Below are 25,500 nucleotides of genomic sequence, written 5' to 3'. Positions count from 1 at the left end.
GCAGGTAAATTCAGAACTTCACTTGCTTGTTATGCTAGCATGGCACATTACACAAACCTTACCTTCTCCCACAGAAATTGTTCGGGATTTGGAGTACTTTTGGACAGAAAAATCAAACAAAAAGTAACAGTGACACAGTAAAATTGCCCTCGTTCTCTTTGAGGTACATTGATACACCATTGCGCACGTCACTTTTAGGTCACCCTTGAGATCAATATGTGTTTCCTAATTTTATGCTGCTTGATGTCACTGTTAGATTAATGATACACAATAGACAATAGGCAAGGTCAGCTGTTGTCAATATTTGCTTGTTTTTTTCCTCTTTAAATTCAGGGATAAAGGACATACCCTGTCCTAAATAACCTGACACTACCATGAGAAAACAAAGGTGAAGTGTTTCACTGATAATTTCTTGTATTGCATCCCTGGCAAAATTGTCTCTTTGCATTTAGTGATGACTAATACTATGTTTTTTGGAAATTACATTAACAAAAAATTCCCACTTTTTTAATTTTATAAAAGCCTCCCAAACTGAAACTACCTGTCTTTCTATAATTTGCTTCCTTTTTATTCCTGCTCTGCCTCATTCCCATTTTTCTTTGGTAATATTAGAAAAATGGGAAAAGAACATGTGTAGGGAGGAACATCCACACCTTGGAAACATCTTTACATATAAGAGAGAAGAAATATTTCAGGCACATTGTGGAAAAATAAGAGGCTGATTTTTGTATATTTTTAAAATGAAAAATATCTATTAAATGTATTCATTCTTTTTTTCAGATATTACTTCTGCACAGCATTTAATAAAAAAATTTTAATAATGACACCCACACAAAACATTAGTTCACTTTCACCCATTTTAAGTGCTTACCTGTAATGATCCAGTAATAGTTTTTTACAGTAATTTTTTTTTAATATTTTAATCCCCTTATTTCCCTTCACTATTTTTCACTTTTGTAGTTTTCCTGGCTTCTGCCATAAGGAACAAGCAACACTACAAAGGTATTAAAGACTTTTTGTAGCTTTTCTTTAACCAATAAATTAAGTTACCTTATAACTAGTCTATAATAAAGAGATTTGTGACCTTGTTTCCCTGAGTCCACACTGCAGATAATTTCCATAAGCACCTCAAGTATACTTTGAGTTACTCCTTACTAAATTAAACATTGATTTTTTTCTTACATTATTAACTTTATTCCTTTTTTATTTATTTTTTTATATAAGAAGGAACACATTTTCTACTAACGAAAAAGCACACATGACATATATCACATTTTTTTGATTTTTTTTTCTTGAGGCTTGGCATTTTTCAGGATCCATGGTTGCATTCAAGGATAGTCAATGATTTTTAAGAACTTTAAATTTAAAATATTTTTAAGGGATGTCACTCAATACCATTCTAATTATTTTTATTTTCTCATTAGAAGTCTAAAGTAGTTCATGAGCCTTTATTTTGCATTTATGTAAAAAAACAGATCCTCAGTTGTTGTAGATCAGGTTGCTTTTACCTGGAGTGAACAGATTTTGTTGCTTTATACCAAGTTGAAAGATCTAGCCCTCATATTTTAACATTTCTTTTTAACAGAAAAAAAAAAATATAGCATTTATATTGTATGAATGTAGCTTCCACACACAAAATGAATATACTGCCTAAATTGACAGAATTGGGTTATTTTTAGGGAAGATTCAAAACAAGATGACTGCACAATGTAAAACCAGCAACAAACCAGAACAGTTGTCCCTCTTTTTCTCGAGTGGGACTCCCCTCATCTTTAATACCAAGGGCAGATACTTTACTGTTTAGAAAAATCCTTTGTGACATATGAATATTATAGGCTTATCACAGAGTCCAACGCTCTCTGTTTTAAGCAAGAGAAGCATGTGTAGCTCATTCATTTCCATATGCCACATAAACCCCTCTCCTACTGGGTAAATTAGGAGTTCCTAAAATTGCTGTATTATTGATGGCAGAATAATAATTTAGAGTCATTTACATAACTCATATAACACAGTTCTATCCTGTAAATTATGTGTCACTGAGATGCCTAGCTCTGAAGCTGCAATCAGGGAAGCCCGTCAGTTATGACCGTGAACCTTGGCTCCCTGGACACTGAGGATGCTGTTACTTCTCTCAAATTGCCTTTTAATTGGTGGGTAATGTTTGAGTATGCATAATACTTGAATTTCAGTGCAAAAGAAAGTGTAGTCATGTATTTGCTACCACTGGAAGTTTTCATTAGGGGCTCCATAATATGTCTATCCCTCTTTTTAAACTCATTTTATATATATATATAGATATACACACACACACACATATACACGTGCTTAGTCTTTTCCAGGAAGGCAGGGCTTCATCTCCCATAACAGTTATGTGGGAAGACGAACTCCGTAACTCCAAATGTCCCTCCTTCCTCCTCCTTCCCCCAGCTTTTATTGCCGAGCAAGATATCCTATGGTGTGGAATGTCCCTTTGGTCAGCTGGGGTCAGCTGTCCCGGCTGCACCCCCTCCCAGCTTTTTGTGCACCCCCAGCCCACTCGCTGGTGGAGCAGCATGAGAAATGGAAAAGCCCTTGATGATGTGTAAGCACTGCTCAGCAATAACTAAACCATGTTGTGTTAACACTGTTTTGGTCACAAATCCAAAGCAGCACCATACAACAACGGTCGTTCACACTGAACTGTTATCTGAGTTAATGTGTTAACATCGTGTTTGTGATACCAAACAAAAATCTATTTGCTGCTTAACAAAAATCGATGTTTTACTAGATGTTATACTATGATTGATAAATGTGGTATTAGACACTGCTACACAGAAGATGGTCCTAGTAAAGTGAATTTAATAGTTAAGCCATGATGAAGGGAATTACACTGACAGTTCAATTGCTCCAAGCTAATTAGAGGCAAATTCCAAATTACCTGGAAACATCTTCCAGGTAATAGAGATGTTTCTTCCTACAGACCCATTACTTGTATTTGCAGTTTAGGGGTTTGGGGGTTTGGGGTTTGTTTTTTGCGTTTTTTTTAATTTCAAGAAATAAAGACAGCAAAATACCTTTAAGATCAAGGAGAGCCCTCAGCCACACTGGTGTCATGATCTAGAGAAGCTATTCACAGCCCGTTGGCACACCCAGCAAGGATGGGAAAAACTGGATCAGCTCTTCTCACATCTATGGCATGTAAAAGAGGTCTAGCTGAGGGACATCGATACCACTAGCAAGGAACCTGGCTGGTGGGCCATGTTAAATAGATTTCTCAGTTATACTGCTGTCTTCATTAAGTACCTGGGACAAGTAAATGACACCAAGATAGTGAGGTAAGGTTATAAAGTCCCTGAATCAGAACAAAGCAAGCCATCCATGGGGACACATGCCTCCCAGATCTCATCTCTCTAGCACTTCTCTGGCTAAAAGACTCGGGCCATTCCTTCACTGCCCAGTAAAACGGAGGTGAGAACTCCTGGAAGCCTGCACAAACCAAGGCTAAATACTCTGTGAGAAGGTCTAGGTACACCGTGTTTCCCAGTTGGTTGCAAGGCTGCTCTTGCTCCACATCCCAACAGACATGGCTTCCCACCAGAGACCCAGGAAAAAATATTTCAATGGTTACTTGAGCCTTGCTGATTGCTACAGATTATTTTCTAAATTGCTAATATATCCCATTAATACACTGCTTTCTGTTCTGGTACATGCCCTGCTTCTTCTCAAGGAGATCTGTAGCCCGTGGAATATTTGCTTGTCAACGTAAGGAAGGATTTACTGAAATAAATACCAGTTGGTTCTTTCTTCTCCATGCAGCTTGTCAGCTTAACACAGCTAATACAGAACATTGGGATACATTGACTTAATTTGCACTTGACAAAATACAAATATATATGATTATGTTTGACTGTATTATGTTGCTAATCAGTGTATTCAAGATGGCTGCATGCATATTTTAATAAACTTCCATTTATTATGTATGTGCATGAACTGTATTAAGTCAATACATTGCCTAATTGTGTAGGCAGGAACTAATCTTCCCTGTTATTACACATGTTGCTACAGTTTACTATGACAGAAATAGCTTTTATTTTGAATCTTTCTGTAATAGGATAGATTAACAAAGCACTACAATCCCATGAAAGACATCAATGCACTGGGATTAATTTGCTAAACTCATATTTTTCCTCTTATTAGAAAAAACAACTATATTAACATTTAAATACCTTGTTTCATCTGCATATCAGAAGGCTGTTGTAGTCACTCATGTTTTCTGCATCTGTCAAACCTGTACTCTTAGCAAAAATCAATTCATTTTTAACAAAATCCTGACTGTAGCAATTAGAGTTCTAAAGATAAGAATATTACATTCCTCAGGAGAAGCTGAGGCATATTATGTTAATTTGTTTGTCTGTCTCTATATAGGGACACTTGCCTTTAATTAAGTAGATAAGATAAGTTTTAATGAACTCTTTCTAAAATATGAAAATTGTGATTTAGTTTTAATAAGAGAAAATTTGATGCTCAGCGCATCCTTGGCAGTGTTATTTAGTCCAGACACTGTAATAACTTTTCATTTTAAGCGACAATCTTTATACAATCTGCTTATTTACCCTGAAACATTAGTCCATGAGAGGAATTTAATGCCTTTTCAGAAAGTGAATGTAAGCTCCACGTGTCAGCTAAGTCTCAAGCCTGCAAGTACAGATGTACATAAATTTTGTGCTGGCTTTTGGCAGCAGGGAGAACATAACCCATATTCTATGCAAGGAAAAGAAACTATAGGTAGGGTACTGTCATTTCTGTCCTAAAAATAACAACTCTTGATTCTCAGCACAACTAGTTAGTTTGAATGCAGCACTAAACTAATTGCAGTTCCATGGTGATTTAATTAGTGCTATGAACAGAATCACATCGTAATCTGTGACGCTGCACTGTATAGTGTGGACATTCCCTCTGCTGCCAGACTAATACAGAAAAAACCCACTCACCTCAAATGCTGAGAGAGAAAAGAAAGAAATCTGATTAAAATTGTGACAGGATATGTCTGCAGACATAATTTTAAACATGCATGGTACAGGGTGGAGGATGTTACTTGAAACAAAGGAACTGAAAACGAAACAAATGCTGTTACTGTGGTGTCACAGGTATGAGGCATCTGACACCTGAGTGCAGTCCTGCAGAACTAGGGATGCTCCAAGCAGAGGAGGGACCATCCATAAAGCGCAGGATCCCACCTTACAAGTGGAACTGCCGAGAAAGAGACCTCTCATCGGCATGAGCAGAAAATACAACAGAAGAGCATAGTTCAATTGCAAGGGACCTACAACAATCATCTAGTCCAACTGCCTGACCAATTCAGGGCTGACCAAGTTAAAGCATGTTATTAAGGGCATTATGCAAATGCCTCTTAAACATTGACAGGCTTGGCAGAAAAAAAGCTGGTAAGCCAGACATTGAGAGATGAAACAAAATGTAGGCATTCTGGTGCCAACGATGCAGAGAACACAAGACAGATGGAAGCAAAGTACAATAACGGACAGGATTTGAGCAGGGGACAAACCTCATGTCCCAGTGCTGCAACTGCCTGAGGAAGAAAAAGTAGCACCACACAACTTTGTTTAGATGACAGAGGCATCTAATCAAGAGAAAAACACTTACGGTACGACTCAAGTAAATCTAATGAGTTCAAGTACATTAACTTCAGGAAAAACCACCCCTCCCCTTACTAGGTCGCAAGGGGAACAACAAACTTCATTCCAGCTGGATTCCAGCAGCACGGATAAACAGAAGACAGGTACTATGACAAGTCCTCATTATCTCCAGCAAAATCAGTTGGAAGATTGTAAAAAAACCACATTATTAATGCAAAAATATTCTAAAACACCAAGAGATGTCAATGCTTCTTATTTATTATGGCACACCGGCGTGGCATCTATTGTTATGCTATTGGAAAGTACAACCTAGAAATTGAGTGTCACACACCAGCTTAGTTTTGATGTGACAAAAGAGTGAACACAGGCACTGTTAGCTTTGTCTAGTGTTCTCATTGACTTCAAAGCCAACGTTAAATCCATAAAGACCCCCATGTATAGGCCATGGAACTATTAAAATGCAGAGTTTCATGACTTCTGCTAGACTTTCCAGAGGGAAAACCAGAAAACCTACAAAGCAGTGAGAGGTCCATACTATTCATTCCATTTAAAATAGATAGAAGATTTTTATTTAATCAGTCTGCCTAATATTACAGGGATCTATGCAAATCCAAAACTATTGCAAACAAAAAGAAATCACAGCCTGCTACCAATAACTGCAGACATACTAGCAGCTTGAACGTGCCTGCTGTTTTGTGGTCAAGAATGAGTTTTTGCACATTGAATGATGGGTTCCTCCCAGACGTTATTAACAGTTGCAAGTGTTACAGGCAAAGCACATCATCCAGAATATATTGTAAGGGACAGCAGGACAGGAAAAAAACCCCAAACTATTGTTTATTGACATGCTATCTAATTGTTGTATTTCAGATGGGTCTGTCAACCCTTGCATCAGCCCAACTGTCTAAGGGGCAGGCTGAAATTCTGGGCTCTGCCATGGTCTCTAGACAAATCAGCAAACAAAGTAGGTAGTCACAGGAGGAGATAACTTCCTATCAAGATAGTGATGTGGAAAAAGTCAATTTCCCTGAAAGGGACTGAGGAAAATACAGCAGGTTTGTGCTGTAACATCATGAGAGAAAGAAACTTCACATCTGAACACAAAGAAAGGCCTGAGACAAATTAAGGTTTATGTCTTTTGGCAGCTCTGATCACTTCAAAAGTGGAAGGTGTGTAAAACCTCAGCAGCGTCTCAGAGATGCCATTTCTTTCCCACACCTCATAAATAACCCAAGTACATTACTCAGCCTAGCAGTGGCTCACCTTTTCAGGATGATTTTACCAGCAGGATGGCCGGTAAAGCTGTTTGGCAAGGTGCTCTGCATCTCGTGGGGCTGCAAGGCGTCTTCTGTCTTGCTGAATTCAGTGCTTATACATAGCTTTCCATTCTCATTTTTAAACAAAAAGCCCAGCAGATACTGATCATTTTTAATATTAGATACTTAAATGAAATAGTAGGAGAAGGCAACCAGATGTGGCATATAGCCAGCCTATCTATTCCAGTATGCCAGAGGGGACAAAGGGAGGCCACCTTCCCTGTCTCATGCCACCTTATGGGACATTCTGACCATATTCAATAAGGGCAAACTGTTTTAAGAAAAAAGACAAATGAGAAGACAACAGCCAATATTTTGGTTTAAATATTTGTGTCTAAATATGTTTGCTTTCATAACCCGCCTACATATTAAATTACCATATGTTTCGCCTTTATAGAAAGTTTAAAGAATTACCTTCTTTCCATTAAATAAGTTCCTTTTTAAAAAATTAAAGTACCTTCTTCTGCATGTTTACTTATTTGTAACGATCTTAATTTAAGTTCACCTAACAGGTTTAGAAAAAAAACAATTAAAAAATTTATTCAGAGACCTGCATGGTGCAAATTTTTTCAAAAGTGGAAATTACACATTTGTTTTCTCTATTCGAAGGAATGAAGTTGTAACCTGTGATGTAGAAACTGAAACACAGATACAAGGATGAGCAAGTGCATCTTGTCTGGTGTATCAATCAAAATACATCATCTCTAAATAAAGAGCTAGAAATAAAGAAGCTTGCTTCTGTGGAATGTATTTATTTTTACTTAGCTTTTCTCCAGCAAGTCTGAATACAGCTTACAAAACAGACATTAACAATTGCATAGGAGAATTCTGATTCATGGATAACCACTATCAGCTGGACTCAAATGAAAGGATTTTTGCTGTATTCAAAATACAGGCAACTACAAATGCATTTTCCGTTTCCTTGTAAAAAATAATCACAAAGTGTTGTGGTTTAACCCCAGCTGGCAAGAGTTAAAAAGAAAATTTTACTCTATCCCAGCCAAAACCAGCACACAAAGCAATGGAGTACTCTTAGATTTCAATTAGTTAACTTACTGGGTAAAAATAATTTGGCTCCATCTACTAAGGATCCCCAACCTACTCTTTGAACACTATAGCAGTTGGAAGACTTTCAAGTTCTCTAAATTTACTTAACTTAGGTGTTTGATTTTAAGCAAAAATTGAAGTAAAATAGCCTAGTGAAGCCAATAGATATTTTTTATCTTACACTCACACGTTATAATGGTGTTCATAAGTTCCCTAGGAGAAAATGAGACAGCCATCACAACCTTTGAAGTTTATCTTCACAGTCTTTCTGCATCTGCAAGAATTAAAAGAGAGACTTTAATTTACATTTTAATTTGTTGTTTTGAATTCAGTAGGACATTTGAATAAGCAAAGATGACCTCTCTCTTTTTTTTCCTGTATATTTTAATAGTTACTGAACTTACACTATATGTTATTGCAGTTACATAGTTATGAGTCAATTTTAAAAACAATTTAATGTATTCCTTTTTTTTCTTTTGAAGGCTTTAAAATACAATTAAATCATTTTTGCTTTGAAAATTCAATTAGAAGTTTTAAGTAGCCTTAAATAACTGGATCTGTCAGAGCAGTTAAAGGGAGTGTTTGGGGTACACCTAGAAACTCCATTACTCCAGTCAAAGAACTTAACTCTTACCAGGGTCTTACAGGGACTGCTACTTAAAAGAGGATATTTAAAGCATGTTGTCCCACAACAGACCAACACAACGCCTCTGCCTTGTTTAAAAGGGACCTGTGAATCTGTAGCTCTCTTCCCCACTTCTGCCAATGACAAGGAAAGCCGGATGGCAGAACACCTGGGACCTCACACCTGCGAGAACTTGTGCACACAGAATGTTGCACACTCGAGCCACAAAATGTTTCTCAGCCCCAGCAATTTCCCTGAACAGGCATGGAAAACCCCCTCAGACTTGTATTTCCATGTTTGGAAAATGGCATAATTTTGAGAGCGCTTACATTACTCATTTACGTGCTAAAACATTGGCTGTTATTTCTGAAAAAAAAATTAAAAAAAAAATAATCAACTGCCTTGTTCCCCTTCTATCAGGAAAGGATGGTGAGAAGTGCTGGCCCTAGAGGCAGCACACTGGCCCAGTCCAGCAGCCACCATGCCCATCTGCTGAGGAAGAAGCCACAGCTGCTGCCCATGAGAGTCACGTCACCACCACACAGCTGGTTTCATGTCCTGACCAAAGCACTGGCTTGCTGCTGCTAAAAGGAGAGGTCACACAGACCCACCAGCACGATGCCCAGGGCTCATCTGATTAGGAGATAAGTCAGTTCAACTTGCTAACACAGCAAAGTGCTACTGATTTACTTTTCTTGGCTCTCTTTTTTACCATTTTACTCTTGAATGTGTATGATGAACTGAAGCACTTGGATAAGTGTTATCAGCACTTGTAGGGAAAGCCAAGCTTCACAAACCTGATGCATTTCTAAGGAGTCATAAGGTTTTTACATGGGCAGATCCAGTTGATACAATCCATTTACACTTCCAAATGACTCCCAACCAAGCCCCTTACTATAAATCCTGAAGATATTTAAGCAACCCTTGCATAAAAAGGAAAATAGGTAAAATAATTGGTGAACAGGTAGGCAACTGAGAATAGGATAATTTTCTCAATCGAGAGTGATCTCCAGTGGTGTTTCACAGTATTCTGCATCGAGATCTCTGATGTTTAGCATATCTGTAATATCATAGGAATGCAATGAATAGCAAGGTGGCAAAATCTGTTGATGCTAGAAAGTTATTCAGAGTAGAAAAAATAAGAACTGACTGCAAAGAATTCTAGAAAGACCTCATGACACTGAGCAGCTTTGTGTCAAAAGGCAGATAAAATTCAGTGTAGAATAATATACGGCACAGGCAGTAAAAAGCAATCCTAACTTCAGAAAGAAAATAATGGGTTTTGAGTTGACCTTTACCAGGAAAGCAATCTTGGGATTATGATAGATAACTCCAGGAAACATCAGCACAGAGCTCAATAGCAGTCAAAGTGCAAATAAAGTCTTAGAAACTAGAAGGAAAGAAAAGAGAACAAAAGAGAGAACTTTGGACCACTGAATAATGTGGTTTGGCTTTCCCATCTCAAAAATGACCAAGCAGATCTAAAAAAGGTTCAGAGAAGAGCAACAAGGATGATTGTAGATGAAGAACAACTTGTGTCCAAAGAACGATTAAGGTTAGGAGTTTTCAGCCTGGAAAATAGGTGAGCAGAGGGAGATAAGACAGACCTGGCTGAAGACATGAGTGTCGGAGAGAGGACGGCAGATCAACTGTTCACTGCCTCCTCCAGTAGAAGAAGGAGAGGGTATTACCTGGTTTCCACCAGCTGGCAGGTTGAAAGCAAACAGAAGGAGGTGGTCCATCGCACAGTACACAGCTACACGGTGGCTCCTGTCCATGGGCTGCTGTGAGTGATAAAAGCTTATAAGCATTCAAGGAAGGACTGGGTGAGTCTTCCCTGACAACTTCTCTGCTGACAAATCCATTGAGGGATATCGCATATCTAGATGCCTCTTCTGGCTTAGAAAGTCTTGGACTCACAAATTGCTGGAGGATGTTTGGGAGAGATATAACTCTCTGATTTATCTCTCACTTCTTGAGCATTCACTTTTGCCCACCATCAGAGGCAGAGTCCGGGGCTAGAGGGTCCAGCCCTGTATGGCCTTTCTGCACGTAAAAAATAAGGTTGGTCAGTGTGATAAGTGCCACAGCCCCTACAAGGTAAGTAGCAGAAACACGTACCTGGACAGGGAGTTATAGAGGAGGGAGATAAACAGGCTTTATCCATCTTGGTTAGCTCTTAGAAGAGCTCAAACTATAACATGCAACCACGCTTTAGATGTTTCAGTTGAGAGACTACTAACCTTAAAATAGCTTTGTTCCTAATGGTGCTAAACTTCACACAGGATGATTCAAAACCTAAACAGCATGCATAATCTCCAACTTTTTCAAGTTACCTCCTTACTCAGGCAAAGGCAAGGCACCAGATTAAATCTCCACAACTCATTTTCTCAGCTCACAAAGCGTCTTCTTCACACAGTGTAGCCCCATTTAGAAATGCTTTGGTATTCTTGTTGCACCAAGGGTCCCCGCAGTCCTCAGGCTTCGCCTAAATTATGTTTTCATTGAAATCATGTTCACAAAGCTCTCGGGAACCTTCAGCAGAATTGTGCTTCACCTGCATGAGATACAGTGTCAACATATTTAGAAGAGTGTTGTCAGGTGGGATTAAAAAAAAAAAAAAAGATAATTTTACTAGCTTTAGCCCCGTAATCCTAATTAGTTCATACTATAAGCATGTGTAGCTGCTGTGCACACGCCTGAGCAACAAATGCCACCCACAAGCTAGATATAATGCCAGGAATATTTTATAATAAATATGTTTCATCTGCTGCTTCTATACTTACACTTCCTAATCACTCTTCCAAAACATGGGACAATGAGGTGCACTGTATGGTCTCTGAGGGGCAGAGGAGAGTATCTGCTGTATTTCCACAATTCCTGTGGCATTTGAGAAGCTTTAGGAAATTTTATTGCAAATTAGATACATAATGATTGCTTCACTCATTACTGAAATGTCCAGGAACAAGCATTTCTACTGGGGCAAAGGGCAAAAGCCTTTTAGTGATGCACAACACAACAGTTTTGGAGAAAAATGAGGAATATCTTTTCTAACAGGAACCAGTGAGGAATTTTTAAGTAGGTAGAATGTAATTATCTGATTGAAATTAAGCCATGACATTGCAGCTTTCACCTCTACTCTTGAAAAAAGTGCCATGGGATCTGTTAAATGACTGAATGTGGTCAGGACCTCAGTTTTATATCTCATTCAGAAGCGTGGTGGGAAGGGATGTCAACTCAGCATTTAAAAATCCCATTTGTTTTACATGCAGCTTGGGAGTATTTTTAAGCTTTCGCTTTTTATTGATTTGTTGTTAATACTGAGGGAGAAAGAAAGAGAGTTTCCACAAAAAGGACTGCAGGTACAAAATAGAGAAGTGATCTCTCTGCACAAGAAAAATAACATTGCCAAGAAGAATGCAAAGATACCAAAATATTAGTGTGCTAAAAATATGTAAAAAGTACTCAGGGAATAAAAAGCCCTGAAATTGGAAACTTTGGTGAATACTCACTTATTAGATGTTTGTTCATATTTTGTGTAAATATATCCAGAATATAAATGTAAAGGATTTTCACTAGGGAAAAATAAAACTGGACTTTCTTCAGCCAGAGTAATGGAGTTGCAAATAAAACAATTTTTAACACAGCAATGCAAATATGCCAGATGTGGGGGCCACATATATGTGTGTATGTATTACTACAAATAATAAAAAAAAAAAAGCCGAGTCTCTTTCCCACAGAATAAACTTTATCACAGTGACCCTACCAGTTATTGCCCTCAACTTCAGGTTTTAACTATACTCTATTTGAAAGAATCTCGTGTTCCTGAAATATGAAGGATGGGAAATTAGAGCACGGAACAGTGTAGAGCAAAGCTGAAATCTCCACATTAACTCTGCTCGCTTCTGCTTGCATCTTAAAATATGATTTCCATCAGCAGCATGAATAGCCATAAATGAATGTAACATACAGAACAAATAAACTGGAAACATCTTCACAAGTTGTGTACCATCCTTTGTATTATTACAAATAATGTAATATTATTACAATATTATGGCACACACAGCCTTCACCTTTGCTTTGATCTTAACAGTGAGCCTAAGCTTGGTGTCCTGAAGCACTAGTTGCTCCCGAGACCTGAAACTTGATGTTTCCTCCAGCTACCCTGACCTGGCTGTCCAGCCCCGCTAGTAAGACAAGTCGGTCACGTCACGCTCTGGTGGGGGTGTGATAGGAGGGGCCCCTTCCCTGAGGAGCTGAAGTAGTCCTTGAGGGTAACCTTGAAGTTAGGGAACTTCCTCAAGTTCCCCTGCTCTCAGCTCCCCGCTGCCCCAGGGGTACTCCAGTAGATCGCTGTGTGGATTGGCAGCGGGTTTAGGCTCAGGCTGTATTCTGCAGTCTAGATGAAATGCCACCTAATAGCAAATACAAATAAAATCAATTCTGCAGAGACATGGGTCCCAGTGCTTCAATACAGAGTCCCAGAGGAATCAATGGATTGACACGAGGAAGCAAGGGTTCAAAACTTTACAGAAATGGGTCAAAATTGAACCTAGCATATTTCATACAAGTACACACATACCTACTCAGTTGGCGAGGAATTCTGTTTTTTTCTCCCCCTTTTACCCAACATCTAACCGTCTCATGGAAACTCAAGCAGATGACAGTGTCTACATACAAGAAAGCTAACGCCAGCTGGAACTGGAAGGAACAGACCTGGGAGGGGCTTAATCAGAAAAGCTTATATATTGAGCATCTTCTCGGTTTAGACCCAACGCTCAACAAGGAACAGAGCAGCAGCTGTGGATAAAAGGAGCTTTGTCACAGGCCTCAGCAGGAACAAAGGCAATCTCTGTATGAAATATTAAGGTGAAGGCAGCCCTGATTATCAATATGGTTATTAGCAGCTCAAAGACATCTTCAGGCATCGTGCAGAACACCCCTATGCATGCGTGCTGCACCTTCCCATGCACGAGCTGTCCCACCTGCATACCCCGCACCAGCAATGCACAGGATCCTCACTCTAAAGGGTAAAATAAGCCTTGTCCTCGCCAGATGAATGTGAACCTACCAGCATATGGTGCTCAGTTAACGCTGTCCTCCCATCCTCACGCAGTTTCGAAGCACATCAGAACTTGTTCATACTACAACGGCTGCCTGCTGCTTGTGACACACACAGTGCTAATGTTCAGAGAAATTATTTGGCCAACACACTTTTCAATTAACACTTCTCTTTAAAAACATGTTATATAATACAATTTGCTGTGAGTTAGAGCTGAATTTTAATCCATAATATTTTTATTCTGTAAGTGCATGAGGGGTTCTTGAAAATATTGAAAATTTTAAAGTTTGAAATGAACCGTTAATTTCTGAGTAGAAATTGACCCTGAAAAGAAAAGCTAGAAAGACGACACTTTTGCACCTCCTGTACAATGGAAACGAAAGTGTTAGAATACAGCTCTAGAAAATTCCATATATCCAACAATAATATCTAGAAACAGTCTAGGAAACATTCTCAGAGCTTCATTTGGTTGAACCCTTTTAAAAAAATTTGAAAGTGTCTGTCTGAGGTGCATATACACAATATACACTTACAAATCAGGATCTGGAATGCAAACTAATGTTTTTATCTTGCCTGTTTCAAGCATCGTATAAAAAATCCATAAGTAAGGATATTCTAATTTGCAGCATCTAAGATCAGCGGTCAAAAAGCAGACCAAAGCTCTCTCCCATCTCCATCACCTTGAGCCTATTGGGTATAATAAGTCTGTTAGTGAAAATATGGATTTGGATTTCCTCCTTGTTCTTAAAAGTTTGAACTTACTAAAAATGATCATAGCAGCTTTCTAAACTTTTGCTGAAGAGGCAAGATCATGAAAGTGAAACACAGCAATGGTCTCCATTAATCTTCGACATTACTCCATGCTTTCTCCTTTGCTTCTGCTTCACTAATCCTTCTGTTCCCAGAGGTGATGACTCAGCCAGGTTTGCTTTCTTTTTGAAAAACTGTTCCCCTTCTGACTAACCACACATCAGACTTTTATTCCAGTCTTTATACAGTGTGCACAGGAAATTTCATCCCATTCTCAGCAGAAATAGCTACATGGACATAATAAATATGCTTACATCAGCACTGCAGCTCAGATCAGAAGCTCCCATGGAAGCAAATCTCTCATTTTACTTCCTTTGCTGTGGTTTTCTCTCTCCATAGCTCAGTCTCACAGCACACAGGTTTGATTCCTTTTGGATGGAACTAAACTGGGAGGTGTGCTCTAGCGTGAATCCCTTGACCAGGACTCGAGCAGAGCAAAATAAAAACCTTCTGCAGTGGAGGGGCAAGGCCCTCAGCTCCAGCTGTTCCACTGCACATCAGCAGGATCCTTTTGGTCCTGACTACTTGCTCATGTGTACATGGCCAACATGACTCCTATCTACAGAGAGCATAGGAGAAGCCTGTGATTTGCCATGTCTTTGTTCCTGTAGGCATCCCATCTCTTGTGGGAGCCTGCTTTTACTGTAGTTTGATACTCCATATATTAGTTGAAAAATTGTTTCCTCTCTGACTAACCAAGCATCCAGCCCTTACTCCTACCCTTATACAGCATGAACAATGTTTAGCTCCTAAATACTTCAAGTCATTCTTTTCCTAAAGTAACTTCCAGGCAGATAACACAAGAGTGGTCATTCACATTTCAATTTTGTCTTTAACTCTGATAGATGTCAATTTTTATTGTCTGATATTGTAATGAAAGTCACCTGTAATTAGTTTACTCTAAATTCTCGAAATGAATATAATTTTAGTTTCTTTTCAGCGTACACTCTCCTTCCATGAACATACCTCACAGCATGTTCATGTGATGAAAAAAATACATTGGAAATAAAATCACATATTCTAAATGAAATCCCTCTTCAATAAGAGTGGCAAACTCATGCAGTGATTTCTGCTATGAAAAGACACTCTTTATGAGAAACAGAAAGTGTGAGTCTGTGTGTGTGTGTATATGCACGTATTCAAGACAGTACCTTTTGAAAAGAGTAACAGTCCCTCCAGAAAACTTCCTAGCACTGTCTTCTAAGAGCTAGCTACCTTGTTAAAAAAAAGAAAGAAAAAAAAAAATTATTTTTCAGTGTTCTTGGCCATATGCTTTTGTACTTTCTTTTCCAACCAGTGATAGATTGGAATTGTAAATCCAAAGATACAGTATTTGACATTTAGTACAACTGAGGAATTAAAAAGAAGGTTTCTAATACAAAACTCTTTGGATAAATCAAATCTACCCCTTCCGTGCAAGTAAAATGAATAACCAAGTTTCTTCCCTATCCTCACCTCTTTCCAAAATGATTTTGCCTATTTCTATATCAAGGACTAGTGCTTATCCTTCTTAAAGCCCCTTTTTATATTACAGCTGTAGCAATGCATGTCAAATCTATTCTATGTGATCTAAATAACGGTAGTCTTCTATCCAGAGCAGGAGACCTGAAGTCAAGGCAACACTGTCCAAGCTCTGATTTTGCTTAATGGTAGCACAATGGGCAAATTCGTCTCTATTTTCAGTGCTCTGAACACCCGTAGTTTGCACTGGATATGAGAGCCTAATTGTAGGTACACAGGTTTGAAAACTGGAATCATATGGTCTGCCTTGTTGTCTGAACAGGAGGTGACATTACGCTATTTTAAAAAAACAGAGATCCAGAGGTCTAACTGGCTTATTATAAGCATCTTTTAAACGACTATATGAAAGGTACTGTAAGAGAGCAATGGATTTTTATTCTTTCACATTTCATCCTTGAACCAAGAAAGGCAAAGATCATTGAAACCTTCATTAATTATTTCATTTTGTGTATAAGACCAAAACAATGTTTAAAAGAAACCTGTTACTGTCTATGCCCACAATACAAAAAACATCCTTCCCAAAGATCAGTCCCAGGTTTTTTCTCTCTCAGCTCCAAATTTCTAAAACAAGATAGGACAGTGTTGCAGCTTTCAAGGAATGGCGTCTGTGTGGCGTGAAGGCAGGGGCACCTTTAGCAAGCTGTTGGACATGGCACTGAGGGCACGGACGTGCTCAACAACAGAAGAGCAGCAGAGGTAGCGTCTGGCAAGGGTGCAAGCCAAGCACGGCACGGGCTCATCCGCCTTCCCGCAGCAGACTCTTCCCTTGTTGAATTACACTTTTAGCTTTCTTGCAGAAACAGCTTCTTGGGTTTGGCAGAGGGGCGGTTGTTTCGGTCCACCCACCCATGAAAGAACATAGGAATGAGTAACCGTAGCGTGAACAACCAAAATGCTGCGTCCAGAGAACGAACGAGGACGGCATGGGTTATTTGACAGCATCCTGTTAGAGATCACTGCACATGTCTACCCTGCTTCCATGAAACTCCTCCATTCCCTGATTTCGGAAGCTGTCCAGCCACTTTGGCTTTGCCTTACCAACTATGTAGGAAACTTGGAAGCCTTTTAGAAAGGAAGATACTCATGTCACACATCTGATGTATGCTGCATATATGTCTCTTTCAGACAGTTCCAGCTTTTGAGAGCCCAACACTCTCTTAATAAAAGTACCTGGACAGTTTCATCCATCTAAAGATAATTATATTTCAGGACAAAGCACACTTCCTCACATTTGCCTCACAAAATGCCACTTTATATTGTCGCCCGGCTACCCTCCACTGAATTCAGGCACAGCACTGTTTCTGCCCTTTAAATGTACTAATTACTTATTGCTGTAATTACAGCACACTAGTTTAAAGGTTTTATCATTACTTTGGACAGATTAACACGCTGTTGTAAGAGCACTTCAGAACCTTTTGTTTCAAATTTCCATCATTAATCAGGCCGTTTTTTCTGTGAAAATACAATATTTATATTCCTGATAACAATGTGTGTACTTATGGGCATCTGTGTTCATAAACGACATATAAAACACAGGTAAACCAGCGGTCACTGAGTACATAATACATCTTTCTTAGGTAGTGGCAGTATTATATACTTGATGAATCTCTTTTTTTTCCTGTCATGGCACAAAGACAGAGCGGAGCAGGCTTTGCAGAAGGGCCAGTCAATGCATCGCTCACCCTGCTCGGACATGTGCCTTCACTTTCACCAGAGTAGATAGGACATTACCCAAAAGGCCTGTGCGTATCTCTGTGCTGTGGCCCAGCACACCGGGAGATATTTAAAGCTCTGGCCATTTGGGAAGGGGTGAGGGGGGGACACCCCTTTGGCCCTCTGCCCAGTTCGGCCTGCCACAGCAGACTTCCAGCTCCTAATCATAAGCAGCAGCTGCACAAGCACCTTTCCATGCCAAGCACCCTTACAGGCAAACCCCATCATCCAACCTTGCTACGGCCCTATTCACTATGAGTTTTCTATGAAGGTACATTATGTTCGGAAACAGGGAAGGAAATCGAGAAGATAATTATTGGAATTAAGCACTCTTCACTAATGGGCTAAGTATTTTTATTATGTTCCACATAGCTTTTCGCATGAATTTATTACAACCTATCATGTTTGGCTTTTCGAGCAACAGCTTTCACAGCCTAGCTTTTAGGCAGATGAACAGTGCTGGGACACAAAGCCCTCAGCCAGGTCCCTTCTGCCTGGCAGCAAGCAGAGCAGCTGAGATAACATTTTTTCACCAGCAGAGACCTGAGTTCCTATAGAAGTTTTATTTATAATTTCCAGCACTATGAATTACGGGCAGACTACAGGTAATCCTTAATTAGCATTGTCTATCTAGATGTCTATTATCATTAGCTGATCAATCATAGTCAGGATTTTCAATTAAGAACAAAACTGTAGCTTGGCCTGCATATGGAGGAAAAACCTGAAATTTCTAAATCTCTGAGCTGGGCAGGAATAAGCACAATCCTTGCATTCAGAGATCCCAACACTGATAAGCACAAGTTGACCACAACTGTAATGGCCTCTCCATCGCATATAGCAAGAAGTGGGATAACGGTCTTCTACTAACCAGTCCCATAATAAGGACTAAGACTGTAGCATGCATTGCATGTGCTCCTGTAGCATGCATTGCAGCCTGAAGGGTGTTACAGACAGCATATTTCATCAGGAAGAATAACCAGAGCAAAAACAGATATTCCAGAGTTTAAGTATTTGGAAATTAGCTATAATTTTTACTAATTTGTGAAATAGTCATTTGGTACTCATTTATAGTTATGTGCTGTTAACCAAATCACATTGCATATTTCTTCTGATTCAATAGATTACGGTTTAATAAAACAATCATTTGTGTGTTGATAAAGTCCAAGCTGACATAACAACTTGATTTTTTTGTAAAAAGTGTATAATTTTTAAAGCTTCTTTAAAAGTTTTAAGTGAGGGTGTTTCTCACCTTAGGAGCACAGATGTTGGACTGCTTTATTCGTAGCTGTACAACTAAAGATCTAGTCTATCCTAGAGAAGTCCATCCTTCCATTCTTTTCAGAGGTCAGTTCTCCAATTGCACCTTTTTTGGCCTTTCCATTTGAGCAAGAGTCCATTCCAGCAGTATCATCTCCTTCATATACTAAGAAAATAATGAGTGTGATTACTCGTTGAAACACTTACTGATACCTTCTTCTCAGTGCTTTTACCCTCTACAAATACTCCTCCGAACAGCATTCAGCTCTATGCTAGTAGTCACTGATAAGTACCAAGGAGAATACAAGAGCTAGAGCATACAGCAAAATATTAAAATATTTCTTTTCATTATGTCTTCCCAGCTTTATCTGGCTTCAATATATGGGCCAAATTCCCACCTATAACAGCCTCTAACTGTGCAGATTCTGCTAGGGTTTCTGCTAGGGTCTTACAAGCGTATGAATTACCTTCCTTTTGGCCACCCTAGAAAACTGGTGTTTCTGCTTAATGGCCAAGCGCTATTGGAAGCTGCTGAGCAGAACCGCCAGGCAAAAAGGGTTCAGGGTCCATGCACCTTCTCACAGCTTCTTCTTCAACACTTCAATGGCCAGAACTCCTCCACAAAACCAGGGTTTTTTTGTTTCATAATAGAAATGAGTGGCTTTCTTCCACTTAGGTTAGGCATGTCAGTAAAATGAGTAGCTAAATTTGACCTATTGACTTCCCTGAGGCAATGGCCTGAATCAGGATCACAAGACTGATAATTGTCTGATACTGCAAAGGCCAAAATTTGGAAGAGTTTTCCTGCAAAAAAAGATTGATTTTCTGTCTAAAGCAACAATTGACATTTAATTTACTTAATTACTTTTCTCTTGTTCCTGACATGTCATGAAGTTTTAGTCACTATAAAATGCGTCTGATGCAACAGAGATATCTAAGCTCTGGGTTGCAGACACTGAAAACTCTTTAAGGACTGCAGTCTAGTACAGTCATTGGTAGTCGCAGAAAGTATTTATACATAGCAAGGATAACAAACTGGTTGCATTGATGTGATAAATTCCTAACATGGGCAGAATACTTGAAAAACAGAATCAACAGCTTCTACCTTAGCTATTCAGTCCACAAGAAAAATGCAGTAAATAAAGTTACATGAAATTGAAATTTAGTTATATATAATTTTTGTCAGGGAAAAAAGCTAATAATCCAGGCACAGAAAAAATAATGATAAATATTTACAAATTAGAAACCAAATTCAATGCATATGGAAGTAGAGTTTTGTCTAGAAAAATATTTCAACTTACTTTTTTTGCATTTACACAGTATCTTTGTGAGGGTATCAAAGCACTTTCCAAACACTGTCAGTATCCCTCTCCAGAAACACCAGTGAGGAACTGAAGTACAGTTCCACTATCCACCAGAACAGTTTTTCTATTAAAAATAATGACCTGATGGTATAAAAACATGCTCTGGGGACTTTAAATAGAACTAGCAGTCACACAAGTCAAGCATCAAGAAATGCCTGATTTCCATCTGACCTACCTGTTTGGAATCTGGAATTAAAACCAGATAAGGACAAAAAAATAAAGTCAGGGAAAGTGAAATTTACCACAGGATTTTCTAGTTCTCTCGCATTACCTTTAGCTATTTCTATTTGCAAATAGCCTAATTTAGGCAGAGCTCCTTTGCATAGAAACTCAATTTTGAAATATGCTTCATATTCAGATGGACTTGGCTAGATTTGCATATTAAGACTGTAATAGCTTTAGCAACAGAAGTAATCTTGTAACCTCACAGCTTAGCCTAACAGATGCCCTATATCTCAGAGTTGCATAATAGCATAAGTTCAGCTGGCTGTTGGACCATATGTACTTTTTGGAACATGTCAGTGTACTTATTCTGTGAAATAATATATTCCACTCTTGCATCTTTCCATTGAACTTGCTTTCCTCTTTCTGCCCTCTCACCCAAGAGTTCCTCCTTTTGGTTGTGATTCACTTGGGTTTGAAGCAGTAAACGAACCTTTGAGGGACGATAAGATCTCTCAGTATCAGCAGTCCAAACAAATGGAACGCCTTCCTAAAGCTGGCAAGTTTTGCGTTCAGTCCTAATTCCTGGACTTCCTGGACTCAACATACAGTTTCATTAAGTGCCTTTAACAGGCAATGCTGCTCTGCTGGGGGGAAAGGGGAAGGGGCAGAGGACAGTTATCAGTGAGAAAGAGAGATACAGCTACCCCAGTAATGGTCTACAAATCATGAGTGACAGGCACAGAGAGGCTCTTCGCCATCTTCTCCAGGAAAAATCTAGAGGTGATAGAGTGAAGAAAGTAGAGGTTGGCTTCAAATCAAAGCAAACAAACTTGTTCTTCACACACCAGGTGGGAGGCCTGTAACACCTCTTCCCAAGGGGGGCTACAGCAGCCATCCAACGGACCGACACGGTCACGGCATAGACTTCCGTTCAACAATCACTAAACACATCGGAAACCACATCTGACACAGCAAGTTCCTGAAGATGACACTAGATGGCTGTTGGAAGATTGCTGAAGAAGTCTTCCCTTCTCTGTGCTTCCTCAGGAGTCCCCAAGCCCTTTGCCACGGTAGGAGTAGGCACCACTGGTCTTACAAACAGGTATCAGGTCCAACGCAGCCCTGTGTTCTCAGTCTTCCATACAAAACCATGCATAAGCTGCCTAACAAAAACGCAACTGAATAGTTAGACTAAAACATCAAATTATACACATTCCACTGTTCAAAGCCACTTGTAATTATACAGCACTCCATACCTTTCCAGACTGCGAGGGAATCAATAATCTTCCAATAGTTACTGCTAATGACCACTTACAAAATGAGGTGTTTAAAGCACACTCTCCCTTGACAGTCCAGCCCCTTAGAAGAAGCCACAGGAGGAGTAACTCTAGTTTAGAAGAAGTGGCTAATTTAAATGAGGAACTAAAATACTGCTTATCGACGATATGAGAGACAAGTAAGTGCCATGAGATTGAATGGTGGTATTACTGCTTTGATCCCTGGTGCTCAAAGCAATAATCCATGAGTTTTAAAATTCAAGTGCTTGACTGAAACTCTGAAAGCTCAAGTGGATTGTAAAGCACAATTGATAAAAGTAGATCTTTAATTAGACAATCACTTTATAGATTTCTTTTATGAATATTAAGGAGGTTTGAAAAAGTATCAGAAGTTCTTTATAAAATGCATGCAGCTCTGGGCAGTTTTTCCTAGGAAATCTCACGAGTAGGAAAAAAAGGTATATCTTTTTAAAAAACTATACATGAGCTAAACATCTACAATACACATACAGAGTCATCAAATTACAGACATGGGATATATGGACATGCCCTAAAACTGATAATGGGTGGCTGAAAATCCCCACTAACCCAGAGCACCTGTAATATATGAAACACCACGTACAATTTGCACTTTTAAGGTTAACCGTGTCTTTTCTTTGTCATTTCGCATCTCAGCTTTTTTCTTTTCTGACTCAGTATTTTCAGCCGAGCACACTGCTTTTAAAGTGCCACTTGAGGCACCCCGTACCTCTCACTCACCTTGCGTCGCTCAGCACTTGCCCATCTGCTTGCGATTCGTTGCATGGGATAACCCTGCCGAAACAATGAGAATTCACAGCCAAACCCAAGTTGTGGCAAACACTCTAAACACAGTCATGTTCCAAACAAAAATAACCTGTTTCATATAGTATACCAGTTTTCACCCTTTCCATCCTCACTGTATTCTCAGGATTATTTTAAATTACTCGCTGGTTCTTAAATTCTTGATGAACAACAATTTATTGTTGGCTAAGAGAACAATCATCAGCTGGATTAATTTAAAGGGGTTTGCTTGTTTTCTCCTACAGCCAGGGGAATTTGGTTTATTTCCTGAAGAGAAAAAAGATTGTTAAAATCAGCTGGAACTGTGTTGGAGCTACTGTGCACAAGTGTCCGCATTTTATCTAATGTACTAAATGAAACACTCAAAAAAGTTTCAGCTTTTGTTTTCTGCAGGCACTATGCACTGCTGTTTAATAACCAGTAAAATTTGTTCTGAAGAAAAAGGATGAGATTTAATTTACCCAACATCCAGACTCCCTAGTTGCCATGCCCCCCCCCGCCCCCGCCAAGTCCACTCATGAAAACCTTCCTGTTTGTGAGTATAGCTTGAACATTAACTCAAAAGTTATAACCCAGATTTCAGCCATTCCCAAGGCTAATCTGCAGTTGGGAAATATGTATTACCTTAATGCTTTTAATGTAGCCCATTTTTTTCCAGTACACTATGCTATCCCCTAGAAATTTCTTAAATAATAACAGCAGCATTAGAAAATAAAGATAAAACCCACAAGTTTAGCTCTCGCTTTGCTATGTGATCAGTACTATGTGTCTGGCAGAGAAATGCATGCCAAATTATTAATTGCTCCTCCTTAGTAAGGAAAGATAGAAATAGAGAAATAAAAATGTTCCTGGTATCGTCTTCTCATTTTTATTACCCCTTTCTCTACCAGTGCATACTAATCATTTTTACTTATTTCAGGTAACATAACTTGTAACCACTATAAGCTTTTTTCACAGAACAATCAAAATATCTCTTCCTTATTTCTTTGTTTACTAAGTCCCTGATTTATACTTGCTTAATAACTTATCTTCTTCGTTACTCCCCTTTCTTGCTATGTACCCATGCAAGAAAGCAAGCTGTATTTTTGGTAGATTTCACTCCCCCCCCGCTCCCGAAATTTTTGGTAAATTAATTCCTGAGAAGTCCCTGGGGTAAACGTGCATGCAAAAAGAAATCTCCTTATTGCAGTATGTTAGTAACCTCCTAGAATTTTTGCATTAGCTTCTTTCAGTGTCTAAAAGGCACTTGCCAACTGACTTGTTGCAGGGTGAGAGTTAACCAATGATATATTCAAATATATATTGTTAAAGAAACGTCCCAGAAATAAATGACAGACCATTTCTGGAAATGAACTTCTCAGACTACCTCCAGCAGCATTGTGGTATTAGGAAATACTCAATTATTTTCACAGCAGGGCTGGCCGTAGACCATCAAAGGTGCGTATCAACCACAACTGCATCTATATGCTTTCTTTTTCCTACCCTGAACGATTTCTCTTTTTAGCTCATCTTTTACCAGGTACTTGCCTGTACTAGCTAGAGCTTGATGCTTTTCTTTCAAATTGCCATTCAGTCTGGCAAGCAATGTGCTGATTTCTAGCTCAGATTAAATTTAGAGCAAACCTTTGGGTTGCAATTACCTCTAATAGATGTTACACGACAATCATCGTGAGGATCCGTTCTTTCCTAGCCATATCATTTTGGAAGATCCCTTTCTTTTATCTTGACTCTACCTGAGTTACCATCTGTTGTATCTTCCCTTCTCAGAATCTATCAGCATTTCAACTTACTGGTCAAACAGCACTTTTTTTAATGCGATGTATTTATTAATACCAGATGTGTTTGTTCTATATTCATCACCCAGCTTTATGAAATGGTTATGCGCCCTCACCCTTTTCTGCACAACCCACTTTATTTCTGAGGCGTGGTACTGCACACAGCCCTGCTGGCTCCTGCGCGAACTGATGGCTCTCTCCGACCATCTCTACAAATGCTCTCTTGGCAAGCTCAGGAATCTCTTCCTATTTTTTGTAGCAGAATAGTAGAGAAACATCCAAGTGATCTCCCTCATCTGCAGAAATATGGCTCCCTTCATTTTGCTTGGATCCTGTTCGGCTTAAAACTTCGTAACTGTAGGAAGTTGTAGCAAATACATTTTACCTAGAATGAGCTTATTAGCAGGTAATTTCCTTTTACTTCCTCAATAAAAACAATACTGCAGGCAGGTATCTCTTGATACATGGTCTGCTTTGTAGTAACAGAGAATAAAACTGACTGCAGCAGAAACGTTTATCAAAAAGCTTTCACATGCGAAGCAGCGCTTCTGTCCCAGGCCCTGGCTCTCCCATCACCCACACATCCAGCTGCCTCCGCTGCCTTGAGGCTCTTGCTGCATGCCATTAGCAACTGCCCTGACTCAGGGTCTGAGTATCTGGTGTGAGACTGGCGGAGTTGCACGGGTTCTGGCTCTCTAGAGGATCGATTCTGGATTTTCACCCCCAGAACTATACTTATTGGGGTTTTGTAAATTCTGTATATTGTAAAAAAACCAACTGTGCAGGCATTTTTTTTCTCTAATAAAGAAATAGGATGCATGTTTTTCTTTAAATGCGCATAAGTGAAAAACAATCAACAAACAATAGATAGGTTTCTTTTCTCTGTCTCGCTGCATTTCTGAGCACCTCTTGCAGTCTTCTGCCGCTCTGTCCAGGAGCACTGACCCACCCTGGGGTTACAGAAACAGACTGCTCTTTCAAAGACATTTTCTGCTCTGTCCTGCTTTCTGTAACTGGAAACAAAAGCAGTCTGCGTGTAAAGAAGAACATCTGCACTTTGTATATGGAAGAAATAATACCTGTCTTTTTAGTCTAGTTTTGACTTTTCCGTGT

The 25,500-nt window shown here is 39.2% G+C and overlaps 1 long non-coding RNA gene across 4 annotated transcripts in view; it reads right to left on the bottom strand.

Annotated features, from left to right (window-relative positions):
- Nucleotides 1-7,760: 7,760 nt before the first annotated feature.
- Nucleotides 7,761-25,500, bottom strand: part of LOC140653022 (uncharacterized) — a 94,251-nt gene continuing 76,511 nt past the window's right edge. For 3 of the 4 annotated variants that reach the window (XR_012043006.1, XR_012043008.1, XR_012043007.1), the window contains 7 exons: nucleotides 22,539-22,603; nucleotides 18,977-21,676; nucleotides 13,693-13,781; nucleotides 12,792-13,036; nucleotides 10,958-11,178; nucleotides 10,313-10,405; nucleotides 7,761-8,270 (listed from right to left, as the gene is read on the bottom strand). This is a non-coding gene — a long non-coding RNA (uncharacterized lncRNA). The remainder of the gene's footprint in view (nucleotides 8,271-10,312; nucleotides 10,406-10,957; nucleotides 11,179-12,791; nucleotides 13,037-13,692; nucleotides 13,782-18,976; nucleotides 21,677-22,538; nucleotides 22,604-25,500) is intronic. The other variant, XR_012043009.1, reaches the window with a different exon arrangement.

Source organism: Ciconia boyciana, chromosome 6, assembly GCF_034638445.1.
Source record: "Ciconia boyciana chromosome 6, ASM3463844v1, whole genome shotgun sequence".
In the NCBI taxonomy this organism is placed as follows: Eukaryota; Metazoa; Chordata; class Aves; order Ciconiiformes; family Ciconiidae; genus Ciconia; species Ciconia boyciana.
Note: the sequence above shows the minus strand (reverse complement) of the source record. Positions and strands in the feature narration are given on the sequence as shown.